Source organism: Salmo salar, chromosome ssa13, assembly GCF_905237065.1.
Source record: "Salmo salar chromosome ssa13, Ssal_v3.1, whole genome shotgun sequence".
Lineage (NCBI taxonomy): Eukaryota > Metazoa > Chordata > Actinopteri > Salmoniformes > Salmonidae > Salmo > Salmo salar.
Genome location: NC_059454.1, coordinates 1,460,992 through 1,488,566, shown reverse-complemented (window position 1 = coordinate 1,488,566; position 27,575 = coordinate 1,460,992). Strand labels below are relative to the sequence as shown.

The window sequence follows — 27,575 nt, the reverse complement described above, 5'->3', positions numbered from 1 at the left end:
AGTTGACTGGATGGGTCAACAGACAACATGACATATTAAGGTTATTACAACTCTAGTTGACTTATCATCTCCTCCTTATTTGCATATTTACCAGAGTGCATTTCATTTCGAGTGAATTATAAAAATGTTAGTGACAGAGATATGGTTGTTGCATTCATACATTTTTTTGTTGTTGTTGTTATTTTGCCTTCACAAAGTGAGGTCCAAAGCAAATATGTTATCATTTAAATTACATTATATATTAACGCACATTGTCTAGTTTTACCTGAAACCAGTGGCCTAAAACTCATTGTTTACAGGCCACAACAGGCCTGAAAGTCACATTATGCTGGCTTGCAAAGCGATGTGTAATTTATATTGGAATCCTGCCGGAGTGGGGATATCCAACATTTTAATGTTTATTCACCCACAACCTGCATTCAGGATGGCTGCCAGGTTGAGAAAATACATGTACATTTTAGTCATTCAGCAGACACTGTTATCCAGAGCAACTTACAGTAGTGAATGCATACGTTTGAGTTTGAGTTTATTTTATTTTTTACAGGGACAGTGCACATTAATCAACGTTTCAGTAAAAGTGCCGGTTTTAGCCAGCCGGCTAATTTTCAACCGCAGTCCCTGGGCAGGTTATTAAAAACAATTACAATATAGACAATCAATGAACAGTGAGCACACGCAGAGTAACATAGGACAAGCAAGACATAGCATACAGACAGAGCAACATAGGACAAGAAAGGTGTAGCATACAGACAGAGCAACATAGAACAAAAAGCAACAAGACAAAATCCATAAAAACAACAAAGTGTTTCCACACCTCACAAGCTACAGACAACAGACAACATGGAAAGTGGCAATACACAGATAAGGGATTATGTTCACAAATCTGATTGACCTTTAGCCATGTCTTCATGCATTTTGTGAAAGTGTGATATGTGGTGCAGTTATGTGTGTCTGATGGCAGTGTATTCCAGACATGGGACGCTCTCACAGAGAAAGCGGATTTACTAAAGGTGCTTTTCCTTAAGGGAACTATACAGTCACCTCTCATGGCAGACCTTGTGGATCTGCTGCCATATGTTTGGGTTTTCTGTTTAGCAAACATACTGAGTGGAGGGGGAGCTAGGCCATTTAGGATCTGGAATACAAGACATGCGTCGGTGTATTGCACAAGATTTTCCCAACTCAGGAGCTCATGCTTTCTGAGGATGTAACAGTGATGATGGCTATTGGGCTTCCTATCGAGCACTTTGAGAGCCTGTTTGTAGACAGACTGAATAGGTTTTAATGTTGTATAGCAAGCTTGGGCCCAACTAGTCAAGCAGTATGTTAAGTGGGGGAGTATCATCGATTTGAAGTACAGTCTTGCTGCCTCTGTGGTCAAACAATTTCGTATAAATCGGAAATTAGCTAGGTTGAATTTGGTTATTTGAATTACCTTTTTCACATGCTTTTTAAAAGAGAGGTTGGAATCAAGTATGATGCCAAGGTACTTAAAATCAGATACCATCTGGAGCTTCTCCCCTGATACACAGACATCTGGTTCAGTAGCATCAGATACCATCTGGAGCTTCTCCCCTGATACACAGACATCTGGTTCAGTAGCATCAGATACCACCTGGAGCTTCTCCCCCGATACACAGACATCTGGTTCAGTAGCATCAGATACCACCTGGAGCTTCTCCCCTGATACACAGACATCTGGTTCAGTAGCATCAGATACCACCTGGAGCTTCTCCCCTGATACACAGACATCTGGTTCAGTAGCATCTGTTGCCCTCTTTGTGAAGAACATGCAAACAGTTTTTTTCACATTGAGATGCAAACACGAGTCACTGAGCCACTTTGTAACCTGGACCATTACAGTAGTGAGTTCTTGTGCAGCTTGTTGTTTGCTCTTTGCACATATATCACTGTATCATCTGCATACATTTGAACTTCAGACCCAGTACAGACAGAGGGCAGATCATTAATGTACAGGCTGAACAGGAGGGGCCCCAGTACAGACAGAGGGCAGATCATTAATGTACAGGCTGAACAGGAGGGGCCCCAGTACAGACAGAAGGCAGATCATTAATGTACAGGCTGAACAGGAGGGGCCTCAGTACAGACAGAAGGCAGATCATTAATGTACAGGCTGAACAGGGGGGGCCCCAGTACAGACAGAAGGCAGATCATTAATATACAGGCTGAACAGGAGGGGCCCCAGTACAGACAGAAGGCAGCTAATTAATGTACAGGCTGAACAGGAGGGGCCCCAGTACAGACAGAAGGCAGGTCATTAATGTACAGGCTGAAGAGGAGGGGCCCCAGTACAGACAGAGGGCAGATCATTAATGTACAGGCTGAACAGGAGGGGCCCCAGTATTGACCCTTGGGGCATGCCCACATCATAGCTAAGAGTGGGCGACAGCTCATTGCTCACTCTGACACACTGAGTTCTGCCTTCAAGGTATGATTTCATCCATCTCAAGGCATCGGGGGAAAAGTTGAACTTGGACAATTTTATGTTGAGAATCTCATGGTTAACAGTATCGAAAGCCTTCCTTAGGTCCAGAAACACAGCCCCAACAACGCCCCTTTTGTCCATCTTGGACTTCCCCATTTTCCAGAAGAAAGCAATTGGCCGTTTCTGTGGAGTGTTTCGCTCTGAAGCCAAACTGCATGGAGTGTAATGTGAAGGGGCTGTTGTTGAGGTGGGAAATCAGTTGTTCTGCTACACACTTTTCAACAACCTTCGACACTACAGGTAGTATACTAATGGGCCTGTAGTTACTCACGTCAGCAGGGTCGCCCGATTTAAAGATGGCCGTTATTATGGCTGACTTCCATACCCTTGGAAACACCCCCAGACCAATAGATGTGTTGGTGACCTTAGTAATGGGGCCAATGAGTGACACTTTGTAGTTTTTAAGAAAGGTAGAGTCCAGCCCAAACTCATCTTTGGATTTAGAGTTCTTTAGTGAGCTAATCACCTTGTTCACCTTTCATACATTTTTTTGTATAATTTTTAAATATATATGTATTTTTTCTTCTCCGTACTGGTCCCTCGTGGGAATCGAACCCACAACCCTGGCGTTGCAAACACCATGCTCTACCAACTGAGCCACACGGGAGCACGGATATGTTCTGAAACTACCTAAACCGTCTCAACTGAACCAACTATTTCAGTAATGGGTGCAAAAGTTCAAGTAACAGATTGGATTAGTTTAGAAAAATATTTGTTATTTATATTTGAGGAGCATAAAATGAATAAATCAATCTATATACTTGAAAAAAAATGACAGATATTGAAAAAACAATCGAGCATGCTGGGAAATATGATAATTATGGGTGTGGTTTTGGGTTAAATTAACACCAATGAGTGTTAATTGAACACTTACAGAGTGAATTTAACTCATGTTCAATACAAGAAGATGTTACACTGAAAATTGAACAGTAGGTATCACTGGCCAATTAACTGAGTTTGACATTTAGAACTTAGTGGAACTTTCAGAATGGACAGAATTTCAGGAGTATCATCTCCCCCGTACGGACGTATCATCTCCCCCGTACGGACGTATCATCTCCCCCATACGGACGTATCATCTCCCCCACATGGACGTATCATCTCCCCCACATGGATGTATCATCTCCCCCGTACGGACGTATCATCTCCCCCGTACGGACGTATCATCTCCCCCTTACGGACGTATCATCTCCCCCGTACGGACGTATCATCTCCCCCGTACGGACGTATCATCTCCCCCGTACGGACGTATCATCTCCCCCGTACGGACGTATCATCTCCCCGTACGGACGTATCATCTCCCCCGTACGGACGTATCATCTCCCCCGTACGGACGTATCATCTCCCCCGTACGGACGTATCCCCTGTCCACACACACACACACACACACACACACACACACACACACACACACACACACACACACACACACACACACACACACACACACACACACACACACACACACACACACACACACACACACACGTAGAGTAACAACATGAAACATGTACTACACATTACTGCCACAGCTACTGGTCTGCTGCAGTAAAAACACATAATTATTCACTACAGCTACTTAAAATCCGACTTCAACTCTTACTCAGCTCATCCTTTGTTCATACCGGACCCCATTCCTTTGTTCCAAAAAGCTGCGTGAGACGTGTCGGCATCTTGGTGAGATTGAGACGAAGAGAATATCGACCGGCACTCCCCTCTGTTCTATTGGCAAATTTCCAGTCACTGGAGAATAAGGTGGATGATTTTCGTTTGAGAGTCTCCTATCAGAGAAACTTGAAAAGCTGCAATATTATATGCCTTGCAGAGACGTGGTTGAATGACTCTATGTACGTAGGAATCAGGGGTACAACTGGACATAGGAGGCCTCGGGCAAGTCCAAAGGAGGAGGGGTTTGTCGCTTCATAAACAACAACTGGTGCGCTGCTCTCCAGCTTTTGTCTACCTGATATAGAATTCGTCATGGTAAGCTGCAGACCCTTTTATGTACCAAGAGTTCTCATCCGTAATCATCACGGCTGTCTTCATCCCTCCACAAGCCACTCTGGCATTTGCCAAACTGTATGGGGCCATAAACAAACAACAAACCTCTCACCCAGTGGCGGCATTTCGTGTGGGCGGAGACTTTAACACAATGAGACTTGCAACCATTCTACCTCACTTTCACTAAGACGTCTCTTACTCCACTAGGGGAGCTAAATATCTACACCATGTTTATTCTACTCACAGAAACGCATACAAGGCCCTCCCTCCGGCACATCTGACCATGACTCCATTCTCCTGCTTCCTGTTTACAAACAAAGGCTCAAACAGGAAGTATCAGTGACGCACTCAGTAGGGAAGTGGTCTGATGAAGCAAGGCTATAAGACTGTTTTGCTAGACTTCAGGACTAGTAGAGACTTGGATATATTCCGGGATTCATTCGATAGCATTGAGGAGTTTACCACATAAGTCACGAATTCATCAATAAGTGCACAGATTTTTTTACATTTTAATGATTTAGCAGACGCTCTTATCCAGAGCAACTTACAGTAGTGAATACATACGTTTCATGCCTTTTAAAAAAAATTATTATTATTATGTTTTTGTACTGGCCCCCCGTGGGAATCAAACCCACAACCCTGGCGTTGCACACACCATGCTGGCGTTGCAAACACCATGCTCTACCAACTGAGCCACAGGGAAGGCTATCTAGATGATGTCATCCCCACAGGGCCTATAAGAAAAAATCCAAACCAAAAACCATCGAATACTGGCAATATCCATGCTGGGCTGAATGCTAGAGCTACCGTTTTCATGAAATGGGCACGGACTTGAACGCGTACAACAGAGCCCGGTATGACAACCGACAAAGCCTCAAAAGATGAGGAAATGTTGGACGGGCAGGGAGGCATGGCTGATTCAGATAGGAATCCTGACTTATTCAAGTGGTGATTTAAAGAGCTCAGCCATGTGCTCTTTATCAGTAACAACCACATCATCAACATTAAGGGACATAGGCAGCTGTGAGGAGGAGGGTTTATTCTCCAGGTCTTTAACTGTTTTCCAGAACTTCTTGGGGTTAGACCCACAGAGCGAGAACTGCTCCTTAAAATAACTAACTTTGGCGTTCAGGATTCCCTGAGTGCACTTATTTCTCATTTGCCTGAACGAGAGCCAGTCAGCCTGAGGAGGCGTGTGCCAAGCCTTTAGAATGCCTTTGGAATTCTTTAGGTGGAGTAACAGGTTGAACCTGTTTTTAATTCTAATTTTCTTTATCGGGGCGTGTTTGTTATTAACAATACCATTGAAAATATAGAAAAAGAAGATCCAAGCGTCTTCGACTGAGGGTATCAAGCTAATTCTTTACCAATTTACAGAGGCCAGGTCATGAAGGAAGACTTGCTCATTAAAGATTTTAGCAAGTGTCTATGACAAGTCAGGACAGGTCATTTCACTGAGAAGCCATTATGAACACAGGCTGTAAATCACTAAGGTCATTAAAGAAAACACCGGACTGATACCTATCAGGATTATTTGTGAGAATAACATCGAGGAGAGTAGCCTTTTCTGGGTGTTTGGAGTCAAACCTTGTGGGATTGGTAATATTCTGGGAAATATTTAGGGAGTCCCATTGCTTTAGGACTTGGTCAGGTGGTTTAAGCATGTCCCAGTTTAGGTCACCTAGCAGGACAAATTCAGACTTGGTGTAAGGGGCCAGGAGAGAGAGCTTAGGGCAGGCAGGGTACAGGCCGGTGCTGATGGAGGACGATAGCACCCAGCAACAGTCAACAAAGAGCTATTTGAAAGTTTAATACTTAAAACCAACAAATCAAATTATTTGGGGACAGACTTGGTGGAGACAACTGAGCACTGAAGGTGATCCTTGGTAAAGATTGCCACTCCTCCACCTTTGGAAGATCTGTCTTACCAAAAAAGGTTATAAGCAGAAAGGTTAACATCGGTGTTCAAAACATTCTTCCTTAACCACGTCTCAGTAATGACCAACACATCTGGATTGGAGCTGTGAACCCACACTTTCAATTGATCCATTTTAGGTAATAAGCTTCTAGTGTTAACGTGCAGAAAACCCAGACTTTTACGAGAGCAGAAATCAGTGAAGCAGATATCAGAGCACAAGTCAGAATTGGGGCTAGCAACAGTAGATGGGCCAGGGTGTACATGCACATTTCCAGATATCATCAACAGTAATACAATCAAGGCACGGCAGAGGACAGGGAGAGCTCTGCATTGCTGATTTATATCTGAGTGTGCATTAGATGGCCCCTTGACATTTCCACATTTTGTTACATTAGGGCCTTATTCTAAAATGGATTAAATAAAACATTTTCCTCAATCTACACATACCCCATCATGACAAAGTGAAAACTGGTTTTTAGAAATGTTTGGCTTCTTGGGTATGATGCTACAAGCTTGGCACACCTGTATTTGGGGAGTTTCCCATTCTCCCAAATCCACTCCTCCGTTGTCTTGGCTGCGTGCTTAGGGTCATTGTCCTGTTGGAAGGTGAACCTTCGCCCCAGTCTGAGGTCCTGAGAGCTCTGGAGCAGGTTTTCATCAAGGATCTCTCTGTACTTTGCTCTGTTCATCTTCCCTCGATCCTGATTAGTCTCCCAGTCCCTGCTGCTGAAAAACATCCCCACTGCATGCAGCTGTCACCACCATGCTTCACTTTAGGGATGGTGCCAGGTTTCCTACAGATGTGACACTTGGCACTTAGGCCAAAAATAGTTCAATCTTGGTTTCATCAGACCAGAGAATCTTGTTTTTCATGGTCTCAGAGTCTTTAGGTGCCTTTTGGGAAACTCCAAGTGGGCTGTCAGGTGCTTTTTACTGAGGAGTGGATTCCGTCTGGCCACTCTACCATAAAGGCCTGATTTGTGAAGTGCTGCAGAGATGGTTGTCCTTCTGGAAGGTTCTCCCATCTCTACATAGAAACTCTAGAGCTCTCTCAGAGTGACCATTGGGTTCTTGGACACCTGTCCAAGGCCATTCTCCCCCGATTGCTCAGTTTGGCCAGGCGGCCAGCTCAAGGAAGAGTCTTGGTGGTTCCAAACTTCTTCCATTTAAGAATGATGGAGGCCACTGTGTTCTTGGGGACCTTCAATGCTGCAGAAATGTTTTGGGACCCTTCCCTAGATCTATGACTCGACACAATCCTGTCTCGGAGCTCTATGGTCAATTCCTTCGACCTCATGGCTTGGTTTTTGCTCTGACATGCACTGTCAACTGTGAGATCTTATATAGACAGGTCTGTGCCTTTCCAAATCATGTCCAATCAATTGAATTTACCGAAGATGGACTCCAATCAAGTTGTATAAACATCTCAAGGAGGATTAATGGAAACAGGATGCACCTGAGCTCAATTTCGAATCTCATAGCAAAGTGTCTGAACACTTATGTAAATAAGGTATTTTCCATTTTTAATACATTTGCCAAAATTTCGAAAACATTTTTTTTTGCTTTGTCGTTATGGGGTATTTGTGTGTAGATTTCTGAGGATTTTTGTTATTTAAGCAATTTTTAGAATAAGGCTGTAATGTAACAAAATGTGGAAAAAGTCAAGTGGTCTGAATACTTTCAGGAGGCACTGAGGCTCCATTCTTGTCTATTTTATTCCTCTTGTGTTCCTATTTATTTATTTTATTTTTAAACTCTGCATCTTTGGGAAGGGCTCATAAGCAAGCATTTCACAGTTAAGTCTACACCCATTGTATTCGGCGAATGTGACAAATAAAAATAGATTTTGATTTGATTTTAACTCTCACTTTCTGCTACCTCCCATCTCGGTTTACAGGTTGTGCGGCTTGCCTCAACATGACGCTCCTACCTCAGACACACACAGAGGAAACCCTACAATGTTAGAATACCAACCACAATGCACCGGAGGACACACACATAGACACACACACACAAACCGCTTACAACAATAAAACATGAACAAACAAAACGTGACATTTTCACATGAGTCAGACACAAGTGGTTTTCGGACATATACATTTCACCACTTCCAGCTACATCTGGTCTCTCATCCAATGACCAACCAGTGGCCCTGCTTAGTTTCTACCCTGCTTAGTTTTCACCCTGCTTAGTTTCCACCCTGCTTAGTTTTCCACCCTGCTTAGTTTCCACCCTGCTTAGTTTTCCACCCTGCTTAGTTTTTCCACCCTGCTTAGTTTCCACCCTGCTTAGTTTCCACCCTGCTTAGTTTCCACCCTGCTTAGTTTCCACCCTGCTTAGCCTCAACCCTGCTTTGCTTCCACCCTGCTTAGTTTCCACCCTGCTTAGTTTCCACCCTGCTTAGTTTACACCCTGCTTAGCTTCCACCCTGCTTAGTTTCCACCCTGCTTAGCTTCACAGGTAAACCAGTTGCAGGGTGCTCTATTACTGGAACAAATGTGCCAAAACATGCAACTGGAAAAAATGTAGCGAAAGCAAAGGCCATTGTACCACAAACAAAGATTGGGGCAATTGCAAGAAAGAGAGAGGCATTTTGTTTAATTGCTTTATCATTAAAAAATATATATATATTTCACTGAAAACTATTTACAATTAATTTGCTCTCGCATTTATCATTTCCTTACAATAATTTTTTTATCAATACTTTTGGGCTTATGTTTCACTATCAACACTTTTGGGTTTATGTTTTACTATCAATACTTTTGGGTTTATGTTTTACTATCAATACTTCTGGGTTTATGTTTCACTATCAACACTTTTGGGTTTATGTTTTACTATCAATACTTTTGGGTTTATGTTTTACTATCAATATTTTGGGGTTTATGTTCTTTCAATACTTTTGGGTTTATGTTTCGCTTTCAATATTCTTATTTTTGTTTGAAATACTAAAAATGTTGTTCTCGACATCAGAATTGTTGCATTGAAAGCCAGTCTAAGAAGTGGTTGATCTGGTCTATGTGCGCAAATTCTATGCCTCCTGTTCTTGAATTTCATTTTTGCGTCTTTTTCTTTCGATTTTGTACACCAGCTTCAAACAGCTGATATTATTGGTTATGGAAAAGATTTTTCCATAAGATTAGATTCTCTACACTATACTCTATACACTAGATTCTCTACACTCTACACTAGATTCTCTACACTCTACACTAGATTCTCTACTCTCTACACTAGATTCTCTACTCTCTACACTAGATTCTCTACACTCTACACTAGATTCTCGACACTATACTCTCTCCACTAGATTCTCTACACTATACACTAGATTCTCTACACTCTAGACTTGATTCTCTACTCTCTACACTAGATTCTCTACACTATACACTAGATTCTCTACACTCTACATTAGATTCTCTACACTCTACACTAGATTCTCTACACTATACACTAGATTCTCTACACTCTACACTAGATTCTCTACACTCTACACTAGATTCTCTACACTATACACTAGATTCTCTACACTCTACACTAGATTCTCTACACTATACACTAGATTCTCTACTCTCTACACTAGATTCTCTACACTATACACTAGATTCTCTACACTATACACTAGATTCTCTAAACTATACACTAGATTCTCTACACTCTACATTAGATTCTCTACACTCTACACTAGATTCTCTACACTATACACTAGATTCTCTACACTCTACACTAGATTCTGTACACTATACACTAGATTCTCTACACTCTACACTAGATTCTCTACACTCTACACTAGATTCTCTACACTATACACTAGATTCTCTACACTCTACACTAGAGTCTCTACTCTCTACACTAGATTCTCTAAACTATACACTAGATTCTCTACAGTATACACTAGATTCTCTACACTATACACTAGATTCTCTACACTATACACTATATTCTCTACACTATACACTAGATTCTCTACACTCTACACTAGATTCTCTACACTCTACACAAGATTCTCTACACTATACACTAGATTCTCTACACTCTACACTAGAATCTCTACACTATACACTAGATTCTCTACTCTCTACACTAGATTCTCTACACTATACACTAGATTCTCTACACAATACACTAGATTCTCTAAACTATACACTAGATTCTCTACACTCTACACTAGATTCTCTACACTCTACACTAGATTCTCTACTCTCTACACTAGATTCTCTACACTATACACTAGGTTCTCTACTCTCTACACTAGATTCTCTACACTCTACACTAGATTCTCTACACTATACACTAGATTATCTACTCTATACACTAGGTTCTCTACTCTCTACACTATATTCTCTACACTATAGACTAGATTCTCTACTCTCTACACTAGATTCTCTACACTATACACTAGATTCTCTACACTATACACTAGATTCTCTACACTGTACACTAGATTCTCTACACTCTACACTAGATTCTCTACACTATACACTAGATTCTCTACACTCTACACTAGATTCTCTACACTCTACACTAGATTCTCTACACTATACACTAGATTCTCTACACTCTACACTAGATTCTCTACACTATACTCTCTACACTAGATTCTCTACACTCTACACTAGATTCTCCACACTCTACACTAGATTCTCTACACTATACACTAGATTCTCTACACTATACACTAGATTCTCTACACTCTACACTAGATTCTCTACACTCTACACTAGATTCTCTACACTCTACACAAAAAAACTATACATATAATGACTTCATCAAACAACACTGTTTCCCGACGCATCAGTGACGTGGCAGGAGATGTTTTGAAACAATTAGTGCTTTGCATACAAGCCAGTGAGTTCTATGCGTTACAGCTGGATGAGTCAACAGACGTGGCGGGCCTGGCACAGCTCCTGGTATATGTCTGTTATGTTTATGGGGGGGGGGTCAATTATGGATGACATCATCCTCTACAAACCACTGGATACCAGAACAACAGGAGAGGATATTTTTTAAGTACTGGACAGCTTTGTGACATCAAATGGACTTTGGTGGTCAAGATGTGTTGGTATCTGTACTGATGGCGTAAAAGCCATGACAGGGAGACATAGTGGAGTGGTAACGCGCGTGCAAGCAGTTGCTCCTGACGCCACTTGGGTCCACTGCAGCATCCACCAAGAGGCTCTTGCTGCCAAGGGAATGCCTGACAGCTTGAAAGATGTTTTGGATACTACAGTGAAAATGGTTAACTTTGTTAAAGCAAGGCCCCTGAACTCTCCTGTATTCTCTGCACTATGCAATGATATGGGCAGTGACCATGTAACGCTTTTACAACATACAGAAGTGCGCTGGTTATCAAGGAGAAAGGTATTGACGCTTTTTTTAAATTGAGAGACGAGCTTAAAGTTTTCTTTACTGACCATAATTTTCACTTGTCTGACCGCTTGCATGATGGCGAGTTTCTCACACGACTGGCCTATCTGGGTGATGTTTTTTCTCACCTGAATGATCTGAATCTAGGATTACAGGGACTCTCCCCAACTATATTAAATGTGCGGGACAAAATTGAGGCTGATTAAGAAGTTGGAGCTCTTCTCTGTCTGCATTAACAAGGACAACACACAGGTCTTTCCATCATTATATGATTTTTTTGTGTGCAAATTAACTCAAGCTTACAGACAATGTCAAATGTGATATAGCGAAGCACCTGAGTGAGTTGGGTACACATTACGCAGGTAATTTCCCGAAACGGACGACACAAACAACTGGATTCGTTATCCCCTTTCATGCCCTGCCTCCAGTCCACTTACTGATATCTGAACAAGAGAGCCTCATCGAAATTGCAACAAGTGGTTCTGTGAAAATGTAATTTAATCAGAAGCCACTGCCAGATTTCTGGATTGGGCTGCGCTCAGAGAATCCTGCCTTGGCAATTCACGCTGTTAAGACACTGATGCCTTTTGCAACCACGTACCTATGTGAGAGTGAATTCTCGGCCCTCACTAGCATGAAAACTAAATACAGGCACAGACTGTGTGTGGAAAATGATTTAAGACTGAGACTCTCTCCAATACAACCCAACATTGCAGAGTTATGTGCATCCTTTCAAGCACACCCTTCTCATTAACCTGTGGTGAATAATTCACAATTTTCGATAAACAAATAAGGTTTTATATGTAAGATGGTTAAATAAAGAGCAAAATTATTGATATTTATTATTTGTGCCCTGGTCCTATAAGAGCTCTTTGTCACTTCCCACGAGCCGGATTGTGACAAAAACTCACGCCCATTCTTATGTTTAACTCCTGTGCGGCCTCCATCCCGTATGCGGGACGGACATCCAGCGAAAAATCCTATCGCCATTAGCATAACAAAATTTCATACTTTTAAAAAAAAATAAAAAATTTCAAATTATATCGTTTTATAGATACACCTCTCCTGAATCGAACCACGTTGTCCGATTTCAAAAAGGCTTTACAGCAAAAGCAAAACATTAGATTATGTTAGAGGAGTATATCGTAAAAGTAGCCACATAGCCATTTTCCGACCAACCACATGCATCACAAATAACCAAAAAACAGCTAAATGCAGCACTAACCTTTGACAATCTTCATCAGATGACAGACCTAGGACATCATGTTACACAATACATGCATTCTTTTGTTCGATAAAGTTCATATTTATATATAAAAACAGCATTTTACATCGGTGCGTAACGTTGACTAACTATTTTCCCTCAAATGCATCCGATGAAACAGTGCTACAATTTACAAAATGACTATTCGAAAACATTTTTAAAATGTAATATTGTCATTCTAAGATTTATAGAGGAATATCTCTTGAAAGCACCTGTAATGCCAGATTTAAAAATAACTTTACTGGGTAATCACACTTTGCGATAAAAGGGGATGCGATACTCAGAACAATAGGCTAGCAATAGCAATAGGCTAGCCATCTTGGAACAATCGCATATCAAATCTAGTCTTGTATACTATTGTCAATAATCCCTTACCTTTGATTATCTTCATCCTTAGGCACTTCCAGGAATCCCAGGTCCACAACAAATGTATTTTCGTTCGAAAAAGTTCATCCTTTATGTTCCATTAGCTTGTTGTTGTTAGCGCGTTCTGAAGGCTGCACCAAAAGTTCCGACGTGCGCGGGGCTACTCTTTCAACAAAATGCATTTTTTTCTTATTTAGGTTCGTTCAAACATGTCAAACATTGTATAACATAAATCTTTAGGGCCTTTTTCAACCAGAGCTCCAATAAGATTCGAGGGGAACGATTGCATTGTGTTTCAAAACGTTTCGAAAGGGGAGGGTAACCAGGGGCGCCGGCGTCATAATGGTGATGGCCCTCTCCGTGTGACCACGTTCCACAGCGTTCTGTAGGAGACTCGTTCTGTAGGAGACTCAAATCACTTTGTAAAGACTGGGGACATCTAGTGGAAGCAATAGGAAGTGCTCAATGAACCATAGCTCACGGTGTGATTAATAGGCAACTTGATGAAGTTGAGTTCGCAATTCAGAATTCCACTTCCTGTTTCGATCTGTCTCGGGGTTTTGACTGCCATATGAGTTCTGTTATACTCACAGACACCATTCAAACAGTTTTAGAAACTTTAGGGTGTTTTCTATCCACAAGTATTAATTATATGCATATCCTATCTTCTGAGTTTGAGTAGTAGGCCGTTTAAAATGGGCACAAATTTTTTTCAAAATGCGCTGTGGTGCCCCCTATCCTAGGCGACCGTCAAGAGGTTTAATAAATGTATCATATAGTGTGTGTGTGTGTGGCAGGCTTACAATGATGGCAACAAACAACATTTGAGAGTGAGCTGACCCTGGTGTTAGAGGGGGTACAGCTGGAGGTTGAATGTTTGAAGAGGTACAGCTGGAGGTTGAATGTTTGAAGGGGTACGGCTGGAGGTTGAATGTTTGAAGGGGTACGGGACTATAACAACTTTGGGAACCACTGCTCTACACTATACCTGCTTGATTTTGTCACAAACTGAAATGAGGCAAACTGTTAGAATTTTAGCAACCAGGAAAGGGAGTTATTTCAGTATAGTTCACCTGTAAACAGACAGATATTTGGGGTTATTTTATATTATACTAATTTGATTTCTGGGACCTCAAATCTGGGGATGTAACCATGATTTTAGGCTATGCAGTGTTTGTTTACATTTACCTTGTTTACAAACATTGGAGTAAATGTTTATATATTTTTTTTATGTGAAACTGCAAATTTGATTTTCTGAAAAAACATTCACATGTCAAATAACGATTACCAGTTTCCTATGTGAAAAATGTTCAAATGTGAAACGTGTGGAAATGCAAGTTATCACGTGAACGTTAGATTGTCACGTCGAGTTGTTTTACATGTGAAATGGCAAATGTGATTTTAACATGAATGTTTTTCACATGTGAACTGGCAATTCCACATGTGAAAGTGAAAATCTAATTTCACATTTAGGAAAATGTAACATTTACTCCAATGTCTGTAAACAAAGTAGATGTAAACAAGCAAAAACAAAAACGTTTTTTGGGGGGGGGATAAAAACGTGCAGATCAGATTCTCACATGTGAAAGTTTTCAACGTGTGAAACTGCAAATTTATCATGTGAAACTTCAATTCGCATGTGAGGTGAAAAACAACATGTTATTCTCCTCACATGTGAAAAGGTGGTGCATGTGAACTCTAAATATAATACAAGCTAAAAATGGGAAAACAGCTATTTTAAATGTGAAAATGCAAATTTGACATGTGTTTTTTATTTTTGTAGCGGGACACACACACACAGATTATTTCTCCTAAAAAAAAAACATAGCTTCCACACACACACACACACACACACACACACACACACACACACACACACTGAACCTGAATCCACATCTCAACTGTGTGAGTGAGTGGGCTGATAGTGAGCGTGTTGTCTCATGCTCAGGGTGTGTGAGACAGATCAGTGAGAGTGACATGGAGATTCCTGACACACACACTCACACACACACACACACACACACACACACACACACACACACACACACACACACACACACACACACACGCACACACACACACACACGCACACGCACACGCACACACACACAACCTTCTAATAAAACGTGAAATTTGCAGGTTTACATGTGAAAATGTCACTTTCACATGTGGAATTGCAAGTTCACATTTGAAAAACGTTAAAGTGAAAATTACATTTGACGTTTTACATGTAAGAAATCTCCAAATGTGAAATTCTAACTCTCACAGTTTTTCAGATGTGAAAATCGAATTTGCAGTTCTACATGTAAGAAACATTCACATGTGAAAATATAAAAAGTGGAATTGCAAATTCTGTAATACCATTCTGTAAAAAGGTTACTTAGCCTACCTATAATAATTCAAGTGCATTCAAAATAACATTATTATTTAAAATTAATTCTGAGCTATCCACTCCATTATGACCGTAGTCTTCCATGGTGTTACATTGACGTACATGTAAACTTAACACTACCAGGGGTGTTACATTGACGTACATGTAAACTTAACACTACCAGTGGTGTTACATTGATGTACATGTACATTTAGCACTACTAGTGAAGGGAGGACAAAACTACAAAGCTAAGGAGTGTTACTGCTGCAGGCGAGCGTCTCTTCAACATACGTTGTACGCACGGTAACATTTTCAAAAAATAGAGATAATATGTTTAATTAAACTGTGGCCGGACAAGATTTTGTATTTTCTCCTTGGCTAAACAGCTTTCTGATTTTACTTTTATTATTAATATTTCACAGATTAAATACGAGTTTGTTATTAAGGCACATGAAAGTTCACATGTCGAAGAAAACACTTCTACCCAAAAAAAAACGGCATTTGGATGAAAACTCTAGTGTATCGTTCTGTTTGTCGTCAAACACCCCAGATGAGCTACGGCGTCACATTTTGGTTGATTTATGAAAGATAGAGAAATGTATAGAAACTGTTGTGTGTATTATTGTGTGATGAATTATATGGAAACTATCATTATGGTTTATGTTTATATGGAAACTATGAACATAACACTGCTACTTTAGCACCTAGTGGATACTTTTGGATTTACCTGTAGTATAGGTGACAGGTAGCACCCAGTGGATACTTTTGGATTTACCTGTAGTATAGGTGACAGGTAGCCTAGTGGATACTTTTGGATGTACCTGTAGTATAGGTGACAGGTAGCACCCAGTGGATACTTTTGGATTTACCTGTAGTATAGGTGACAGGTAGCACCCAGTGGATACTTTTGGATTTACCTGTAGTATAGGTGGCAGGTAGCACCCAGTGGATACTTTTGGATTTACCTGTAGTATAGGTGACAGGTAGCCTAGTGGATACTTTTGGATTTACCTATAGTATATGTGACAGGTAGCCTAGTGGTCGAACCCTAATTGTGCCTGTAAGTCGCTCTGGATAAGAGCTTCTGCTAATTGACTAAAATGTAAAAAAAAAAAAAAAAAAAAATACAAAATGATGGTATGGGTTTATGGGTAAATATGACGTCCAAGTTAAATGGAGCCTGTAGGTAAGATGCCGTTAAACCAACAATTTTCGGATTGTATATTTAGTTTATAATATAAAACAGCAAGGCCAGAAATAAACCCCAATGCATGTAACATAACAAAACAGGTACCAAATAAAGGTGGACTCAGCAATATGACAGATGCAGAAAGTAAACAGCATAGTGGGTCAATTTCCAAAACAACTAAGAGCGTTGAAGCACGAGGCTCAACTTCTCCACTGTTTTTTGTGCCCTGGTACTTGTAACAGCCTGTAGTTGTATAGATACTGTATGAGAGCCAAGTCTTGCATCTCGCTCACCTCAATATCTCACAGCAACGTCATGTGCAAAGTCTACCTTTTAATGAAGTTAACTCTCTTGCTTCAGAGGGTGTGCTATGATTTTGTCGCCACCGTGGGCTATTTGCGTGGCATTCTTTTTTTAAATATTCACAAATACAGTAAGTGATCTGTTACTGTATTTTTACCAAGTTCACATTATGTCAAGAAAAGCTCAAATAAGCAGAAATGACAGTCCACCCATTACTTTAAGACATGAAGGTCAGTCAATACGGAAAATTAAGAAGTGAAAGTTTCTTCAAGTGCAGTCGAAAAAAAACATCAAGTGCAATGATGAAACTGTCTCTCGTGAGGAAAGGAAGACCCAGAGTTACCTCTGCTGCAGAGGATAAGTTCATCAGAGTTAACTGCACCTCAGATTGCAGCCAAAATAAATGCTTCACAGAGTTCAAGTAACAGACAGATTTCAACATCAACTGTTCAGAGGAGACTGTGGGAATCAAGCCTTCATGGTCGAATTGCTGCAAAGAAACCACTACTAAAGGACACCAATAATAAGAAGAGACTTGCTTGGGCCAAGACAAATGAGCAATGGACATCAGACCGGTGGAAATCTGTCCTTTGGTCTGATGAGTCCAAATTTGAGATTTTGGGTTCCAACATCTGTGTCTATGATTTATTTTGCATTCTAAGCAGTCTTATGGCTTTGGGGTAGAAACTGTTCAGGAACCTTTTGGTCCTAGACTTGGTGCTCCAGTACAGCTGCAGAGAGAACAGACTGTGACTTGGATGGCTGGAGTCTTTGACAATTCTTAGGGCCTTCCTCTGACACGGCCTGATATAAAGGTCCTGGATTACAGGTAGCTCGAACCCTCTCTAGCGCCTTGCGGTCAGAGGAAGTGCAGTTGCCGTACCAAGCAGTGATGCAGCCAGCCAAGATGCTCTCCATGGTGCAGCTGTAAAACGTTTTGAGGATCTGAGTGCCCCCATGCCAAATCTGTTCAGCCTCCTGAGGGGGAAGAGGTGTTGTCATACCTTCTTCACAACTTTGTTGTTGCGTTTGGACCAAGATAGATCCTTAGTGTTGTGGACACAGAGGAACTTAAAGCTCTCAATCGTCTCCATTACAGCCCCGTTGATGTGAATGAGGGCGTGCTCGGCCTTCCCTTTCCTGTAGTCCACGATCAACTCCTTTGTCTTGCTGACGTTGAGGGAGATGTTGCTATCTCTTATCTCCTCCCTATAGGTTGTCTCATCGTTGTTGGTGATCAGGCCTGACACTGTTGTGTCGTCTGCAATCTTAATGATGGTGTTTAAAGTCATGTGCGGCCACCCAGTTATGGGTGAACAGGAAGTACAGGAGGGGGCTAAGCACGCACCCCCTGAGGGACCCTAATGTGGAGAGTCAGCATGGCAGATGTGTTTTTGCCTTTCCTCACACCCTGGTGGCGGCTTGTCAGAAAGTTGTCGATCTAATTGCAGAGGGAGGTGTTTAATCCCAGGGCCCTTAGCTTAGGGATGAGCTGTAGTCAATGAACAGCATTATCATGTAGGTGTCCCTTTGGTCCAGGTGGGGAAGGGCGGTGTGGAATGCAATAGAGATTCCATCATCTAAAGGTTTTACTCACATTATCACACAGTTGTCCGGAAGAGCTGGTGCTCTCATGCGTGGTTCAGTGTTGCTTGCCTCGAAGTGAGCATATAAGGCCTCATCCGACAAATGTCAGAGCAGGTGTAGTAAGATTGAATCTTAGTCCTGTATTGACACTTTTCCTGTTTAATGGTTTGTCGAAGGGCGTAGTGGGATTTCTTTTAAGGGTCCGGATTAGTGTCCCCGCTCCTTGAAAGTGGCAGCTCTTGCCTTTAACTCAGTGTGGATGTTGCCTGTAATCCATGGCTTCTGGTTGGGATATGTACGCACGGTTACAGTGGGGACGACGTCGTCTATGCACGTATTGATGAAGCCGGTGACTGATGTGGTAAACTCCTCAATGCCATCGGATGACTCCCGGAACATTTTCCAATTTGTGCTAGCGAAACAGTCCACTTCCATATTGAGTGCATCACTGGTACTTCCTGTTTGAGTTTTTTCTTGTAAGCAAGAATTAAGAGGATAGAGTTATGGTCAGATTTATCAAATGGAGGGCGAGGGAGAGTTTTGTATGTGTCTCTGTGTGTAGTCGAGGTGATATAGAGTTTTATATGTGTCTCTGTGTGGAGTAGAGTTTTATATGTGTCTCTGTGTGTAGTAGAGGTGTTATAGAGTTGTATATGTGTCTCTGTGTGTAGTAGAGGTGTTATAGAGTTTTATATGTGTATCTGTGTGGAGTAGAGGTGTTATAGAGTTTTATATGTGTATCTGTGTGGAGTAGAGGTGATATAGAGTTTTATATGTGTCTCTGTGTGTAGTAGAGGTGTTATAGAGTTTTATATGTGTATCTGTGTGGAGTAGAGGTGATATAGAGTTTTATATGTGTCTCTGTGTGTAGTAGAGGTGTTATAGAGTTTTATATGTGTATCTGTGTGGAGTAGAGGTGATATAGAGTTTTATATGTGTCTCTGTGTGTAGTAGAGGTGTTATAGAGTTTTATATGTGTATCTGTGTGGAGTAGAGATGATATAGAGTTTTATATGTGTCTGTGTGTAGTAGAGTTTTATATGTGTCTGTGTGTGTAGTAGAGGTGTTATAGAGTTTTATATGTGTCTCTCTGTGTGGAGTAGAGTTTTATATGTGTCTCTGTGTGGAGTAGAGTTTTATATGTGTCTCTGTGTGGAGTAGAGGTGATATAGAGTTTTTTATGTGTCTCTGTGTGGAGTAGAGTTTTATATGTGTCTCTGTGTGTAGTAGAGGTGTTATAGAGTTTTATATGTGTCTCTGTGTAGAGTAGAGTTTTATATGTGTCTCTGTGTGTAGTAGAGGTGATAGAGAGTTTTTTTTGTGTCTCCCTGTGTGGAGTAGAGTTTTATATGTGTCTCTGTGTGTAGTAGAGGTGATATAGAGTTTTATATGTGTCTCTGTGTGGAGTAGAGTTTTATATGTGTCTCTGTGTGTAGTAGAGGTGATATAGAGTTTTATATGTGTCTGTGTGTGGAGTAGAGTTTTATATGTGTCTCTGTGTAGAGTAGAGTTTTATATGTGTCTCTGTTTGTAGTAGAGGTGATATAGAGTTTTATATGTGTCTCTGTGTGGAGTAGAGTTTTATATGTGTCTCTCTGTGTGTAGTAGAGGTGATATAGAGTTTTATATGTGTCTCTGTGTGGAGTAGAGTTTTATATGTGTCTCTGTGTGTAGTAGAGGTGATATAGAGTTTTATATGTGTCTGTGTGTAGTAGAGTTTTATATGTCTCTCTGTGTGGAGTAGAGTTTTATATGTGTCTCTGTGTGGAGTAGAGTTTTATATGTGTCTCTCTGTGTGTAGTAGAGGTGATATAGAGTTTTATATGTGTCTGTGTGTAGTAGAGTTTTATATGTCTCTCTGTGTGGAGTAGAGTTTTATATGTCTCTCTGTGTGGAGCAGAGTTTTATATGTGTCTCTGTGTGGAGTAGAGGTGATATAGAGTTTTATATGTGTCTCTGTGTGGAGTAGAGTTTTATATGTGTCTCTGTGTGTAGTAGAGGTGATATAGAGTTTTATATGTGTCTCTGTGTGGAGTAGAGTTTTATATGTCTCTCTGTGTGGAGCAGAGTTTTATATGTGTCTGTGTGTAGTAGAGTTGTATATGTGTCTCTGTGTGTAGTAGAGGTGATATAGAGTTTTATATGTGTCTCTGTGTGGAGTAGAGTTTTATATGTGTCTCTGTGTGGAGTAGAGGTGATATAGAGTGTTACATGTGTCTCTGTGTGTAGTAGAGGTGATATAGAGTTTTATATGTGTCTCTCTGTGTGGAGTAGAGTTTTATATGTGTCTCTGTGTGGAGTAGAGGTGATATAGAGTTTTATATGTGTCTGTGTGTGTAGTCGAGGTGATATAGAGTTTTATATGTGTCTCTGTGTGGAGTAGAGTTTTATATGTGTCTCTGTGTGTAGTAGAGGTGATATAGAGTTTTATATGTGTCTGTGTGTAGTAGAGTTTTATATGTGTCTCTGTGTGGAGTAGAGTTTTATATGTGTCTCTGTGTGTAGTAGAGGTGATATAGAGTTTTATATGTGTCTCTGTGTGGAGTAGAGTTTTATATGTCTCTCTGTGTGGAGCAGAGTTTTATATGTGTCTGTGTGTAGTAGAGTTGTATATGTGTCTCTGTGTGTAGTAGAGGTGATATAGAGTTTTATATGTGTCTCTGTGTGGAGTAGAGTTTTATATGTGTCTCTGTGTGGAGTAGAGGTGATATAGAGTGTTACATGTGTCTCTGTGTGTAGTAGAGGTGATATAGAGTTTTATATGTGTCTCTCTGTGTGGAGTAGAGTTTTATATGTGTCTCTGTGTGGAGTAGAGTTTTATATGTGTCTCTGTGTGTAGTAGAGGTGATATAGAGTTTTATATGTGTCTGTGTGTAGTAGAGTTTTATATGTGTCTCTGTGTGTAGTAGAGTTTTATATGTGTCTCTGTGTGTAGTAGAGGTGATATAGAGTTTTATGTGTCTGTGTGTAGTAGAGTTTTATATGTGTCTCTGTGTGTAGTAGAGGTGATATAGAGTTTTATATGTGTCTCTGTGTGGAGTAGAGTTCTATATGTGTCTCTGTGTGTAGTAGAGGTGATATAGAGTTTTATATGTGTCTGTGTGTAGTAGAGTTTTATATGTGTCTCTGTGTGTAGTAGAGGTGATATAGAGTTTTATATGTGTGGAGTAGAGTTTTGTATGTGTCTCTGTGTGGAGTCGAGGTGATATAGAGTTTTATATGTGTCTCTGTGTGTAGTAGAGGTGATATAGAGTTTTATATGTGTCTCTGTGTGTAGTAGAGGTGATATAGAGTTTTATATGTGTCTGTGTGGAGTAGAGGTGATATAGAGTTTTTTTCGCCTATAGTTGCAGAGGTGACATGCTGGTAGAAACGAGGTGAGACGGATTTCAGTTTCTCTGTATTAAAATCCCCGGGCCACTAGGAGCGACGCATCTGGGTCAGTATTTTCTTGTTAGCTCATGGTCCTATATAGCTCGTTGAGTGCGGTCTTAGTGCCAGCGTCGGTCTGCGGTGGTAAATAGACCGCTACGAAAAATATAAATATAAATGAGAACTCTCTTCGTAAATAGTGTGGTCTACAGCTTATCATGAGGTATTCTAACTCAGCAGAACCTCGAGACTTCCTTAATGTTAGAGATCTTGTTGTTGTTGATAAAGAGACCCCTCCCCCCCTCAACTTACCGGACGCAGCTGTTCTGTCCTGCCGATGTATAGAAAAAACAGCTAGATTTATATTTTACATGTCATTGTTCAGCCACCAGGTTAATGACAGGATTGTAGATTAGTGACAGATCACCTTGATAGGACAGTCTCGAAACTAAACTCATCCAGTTTATTCTCCAGTGGTTGTATATTTGCCAATAGAACAGACGGTGATGTATACACTCGCCTGTTGCATCCTCGTTAGGTGTCCCGCAATCCGGCCCCTATAGTAGTGCCTCCTCCTCCCCTGAATGACGGGGATTTGGGCCTGGTCTGGGATCAGCGTTATGTCCTTCACCTTTGATTAATTGAAATAGAAGTCCTCATCAAAAACGAGATTAGTAATCGCTGTTTTGATGTCCAGAAGCTCTTTTCAATCACGTGAAACAATGGTAAAAAGTTAGAGAAAAAAAAAACACACAAAATACAGCAGCAGAAAACAGCAGCCACCCCCAAGCCACCATAAACTACACCCAAAATGACTGTGTTTTTGTTTAACACTATTAGGAGTAAACTCTAGATCAACACTCGTGTTGAATATAAATAACACTGTGTTAATTACCCCATGGTGTTACATTTGAGGTGTGTTACATTTAAGTGGTATTAAATTTGAGTGGTGTTAAATTTGAGCATTACACCCTGGCAAGTGTAATGTAATGTTAATTTTTTTACACTACCGTGTTAACACTCAAAATAACACTATAATCAGAGTATTTTTTATTTTTTTTACCCTGTAGAGTGGGACCATATGTACTCTGAGATGAGTGTTAAAATGGTATCTTTTAAGTGTTGATTTAACACTACAAAACGGTACTGTGCAGGAACGCTGACTCATCTCAGGATGTGCTTTTCATCAGAGTTACATCAAAGCAACGTGCCAGAGGTGTGTGTCATAGAAAGGGAGTCTGTCTGTCTGTTCAACCATGGTGTGATACATTTAAACAGCAGACACATCAGACGCATTCATGCCTATTCATCCATGTGAAGAAGCAGAAAAACTGATTGTAATGCAAGTGACTCATTGGAGTGAATTCAGCAACTAATAATGTAATAATACAAAGGTGTGATTCATATTGGTTTTAGCACAGCTGTGCTGCTGATGTCATACTCAAGCTTTAAGGTAATAGCCGAGGACAATCACCTGACCCAGGTTAACCAATGACAGCCGAGGCCAATTGGTTAGCCAATGGATACATGGTTCTAGCTCACCATGAAGAACTGAGCCAGAATAATATCCCTCTCTCCACCTCTATCTCCACCCCTCTTACCCTTCCTCTCTCCATCTCCTCTCTCCATCTCCTCTCTCCATCTCCTCTCTCCATCCCTCTCTCCATCTCCTCTCTCCATCCCTCTCTCCATCTCCTCTCTCCATCCCTCTCTCCATCTCCTCTCTCCATCTCCTCTCTCCACCCCTCTCTACATCTTCTCTCTACATCTCCTCTCTCCACCCCTCTCTCCATCTTCTCTCTCCATCTCCTCTCTCCATCTCCTCTCTCCACCCCTCTCTCCATCTCCTCTCTCCACCCCTCTCTCCATCTCCTCTCCACCTCTCTCTCCACCCCTCTCTCCACCTCTCTCTCCACCCCTCTCTCCATCTCCTCTCTCCACCAATCTCTCCATCTCCTCTCTCCACCCCTCTCTCCATCTCCTCTCTCCATCTCCTCTCTCCACCCTTCTCTCCACCCCTCTCTCCATCTCCTCTCTCCACCCCTCTCTCCACCCCTTTCTCCATCTCCTCTCTCCACCCCTCTCTCTATCTCCTCTCCACCTCTCTCCATCCATCTTACCCTTCCTCTCTCCATCTCCTCTCTCCACCCCTCTCTCCATCTCCTCTCTCCACCCCTCTCTCCATCTCCTCTCCACCTCTCTCCATCCATCTTACCCTTCCTGTCTCCATCTCCTCTTTCCACCTCTCTCTCCATCCCTCTTACCCTTCCTCTCTCCATCTTCTCTCTCCATCTCCTCTCTCCACCCTCCCTCTCTCCACCCCTCTCTCCACCCCTCTTTCCATCTCTTCTCTCCATCTCCTCTCTCCACCCTTCTCTCCATCCCTCTCTCCGTCTCCTCTCTCCATCTCCTCTCTCCACCCTCCCTCCCTCTCTCCACCCTCCCTCCCTCTCTCAATTCCTCTCTCCGTCTCCTCTTTCCATCCCCTCTCTCCATCTCCTCTCTCCTCCCTCCCTCCCTCTCTCCATCTCCTCTCTCTGTCCCTCTTCTGAGAGCCTGACTCCAGAATGCAGTTCTCCACCAGTTGAGTGGAGTTATAGTGAGAACTCCTCTCTCCTTCCCTCTTTCCCATCTCCCACAGTGGCCTGAGCCAGCACCAAGCTAAGTCAGTCTGAATGACAAAGACATAAAAATGGAGCTGGAAAACATGTTCATCCCATGTTCAAGGACGGCCCTCCCACGTGTGGCTGGGGTTTATGGCTGGGGCTGGGGTGTAAGGCTGGGGCTGGGATTTATGGCTGGGGCTGTGGTATATGGCTATGGCTATGGCTGGGGTGTAAGGCTGAGGCTGTGGTATATGGCTATGGCTGGGGTTTATGGCTGGGGCTGTGGTGTAAGGCTGGGGCTGGGGTATATGGCTGGGGCTGTAGTGTAAGGCTGGGGCTGTGGTGTAATGCTGGGGCTGTGGTATATGGCTGGGGCTGTAGTGTAAGGCTGGGGCTGGGGTTTATGGCTGGGGCTGTGGTGTAAGGCTGGGGCTGGGGTATATGGCTGGGGCTGTAGTGTAAGGCTGGGGCTGTGGTGTAATGCTGGGGCTGTGGTATATGGCTGGGGCTGTAGTGTAAGGCTGGGGCTGGGGTTTATGGCTGGGGCTGTAGTGTAAGGCTGGGGCTGGGGTATATGGCTGGGGCTGGGGTTTATGGCTGGGGCTGGGGTTTATGGCCGGGGCTGGGGTTTATGGCTGGGGCTGGGGTTTATGGCTGGGGCTGTGGTGTAAGGCTGGGGCTGGGGTATATGGCTGGGGCTGGGGTTTATGGCTGGGGCTGGGGTTTATGGCTGGGGCTGGGGTTTATGGCCAGGGCTGGGGTTTATGGCTGGGGCTGGGGTGTAAGGCTGGGGCTAGGGTTTATGGCTGGGGCTGGGGTGTAAGGCTGGGGCTGGGGTTTATGGCTGGGCTGTATGCCTGGGGCTTGGTTGTATTCCTGGGGCTGGGGTATATGGCTGGGGCTGGGGTTTATGGCTGGGGCTGGGGTATATGGCTGGGGCTGGGGTTTATGGCTGGGGCTGGGGTTTATGGCTGGGGCCGGGGTTTATGGCCGGGGCTGGGGTTTATGGCTGGGCTGTATGCCTGGGGCTGTGTTGTATTCCTGGGGCTGGGGTATATGGATTGAGCTGGGGTGTATGGCTAAGAGCTTGGGTACAGGGCTTGGATCTTGGGTATAGGGCTTGGATCTTGGGTATAGGGCTTGGATTTTGGTTGGGGTAGAGAGAGAGAGATCAGTGAGGGACATTAACACTGTCATAACATCAACATTCACAAGCTATTAACATTCTAGGGACAACACAGGGAGGGGAAAGGTAGAGCGGGAGCAGAGGCAACAAGAGGAGGAGGGAGGTAGAGGGGGAGCGGAAGCAAGAGGAGGAGAGAGATGGAAGGGAGGAGGCAAGAGGAGGAGAGAGATGGAGGGGAGGGGGCAAGAGGAGGAGAGAGGTAGAGCGGGAGCGGAGGAAACAAGAGGAGGAGAGAGGTAGAGGGTGAGCAGAGGAAACAAGAGGAGGAGAGAGGTAGAGGGGGAGCGGAAGCAAGACGAGGAGAGAGATGGAGGGGAGAAGGCAAGAGGAGGAGAGAGATGGAGAGAAGGAGGCAAGAGGAGGAGAGAGGTAGAGCGGGAGCAGAGGAAACAAGAGGAGGAGAGAGGTAGAGCGGGAGCGGAGGAATCAAGAGGAGGAGAGAGCGGGTAGAGGAGGAAGGAAGATGAGGAGAGAAATGGAGGGAGGAGGCAAGAGAAGAGAGGTAGAGCGGGAGCGGGGGAAGCAAGAGGAGAGAGGTAGAGCGGGAGCGGAGGAAGCAAGAGGAGGAGAGAGGTAGAGCGGGAGCGGAGGAAGCAAGAGTAGGAGAGAGCGGGTAGCGGAGGAAGCAAGAGGAGGAGAGAGATAGAGCGGTAGTGGAGGAAGCGAGAGGCAGAAGTATAGGAGAGAGAAGTGAGGCGGAGAGTGGGAAGAGAGAGGGAGAGAGAAGAAGGAGGGAGCAGGAGAGTGGATTTCCATAGCTGCTGAACATCAATGATCCAGAGATCCCAGGTTGAGTGCGGGTGACAAACCACCTGGTACTGACAACTTGGATGGAAAATGACAGGTTGGTAGCAAACTATTTTCTCACTCCTGTTTGCCAAATCTTCAATTTAAACCTACTAGAGAGTGTGTTTCCTCAGGTCTGAAGTGAAGCTAAAGTCATTCCGCTACACAGGAATAGCAAATCACCTTTTTATTGGTTGAAACGACATGCTACCGACCCTTAGTAAACGTTTGGAAAAAATGATGTTTGACCAGATACAATGTTATTTCACAGTAAACAAATTAACAACAGACGTTCCGCACGCTAATAGAGAACAGGTACGGCACAAATGACTGAAGGTTGGCTCAAATAAATGTATGCTGTCCTTTACTGTTTTTTATTTTTAATAAAAACCTGTGTTTCTATGTACGTTGATGACTAAACATTATACATGCCAAGTACCACAGCAAATGAAATCACTGCAACTCTTAACAAAGAGCTTCAGTTAGTTTTAGAATAGGTGGCTAGTAATAAGTTAATCCTAATTATATATAAAAAAAAACTAAAAGCATGAGTCTAAACTACTTGGTGTAGATTGTAAACTGACATGTTCAAAACATATTCACAGTCCACCCATGCATACCCCACATGACATGACACCAGGGGTCTCTTCACAGTCCACCCAGGTATACCCCACAAGACATGCCACCAGGGGTCCCTTCACAGTCCACCCATACATACCCCACAAGACATGCCACCAGGGGTCTCTTCACAGTCCACCCATA

At 42.6% G+C, this 27,575-nt stretch overlaps 1 protein-coding gene and 1 pseudogene across 1 annotated transcript in view; both read left to right on the top strand.

The window, feature by feature from the left end:
* Positions 1-27,575, top strand: part of LOC106566305 (nerve growth factor) — a 178,080-nt gene that overhangs the window by 13,034 nt on the left and 137,471 nt on the right. The gene's annotated exons all lie outside the window — the stretch shown is intronic.
* LOC123726180 (dynein heavy chain-like) lies at positions 9,949-10,992 on the top strand (annotated as a pseudogene).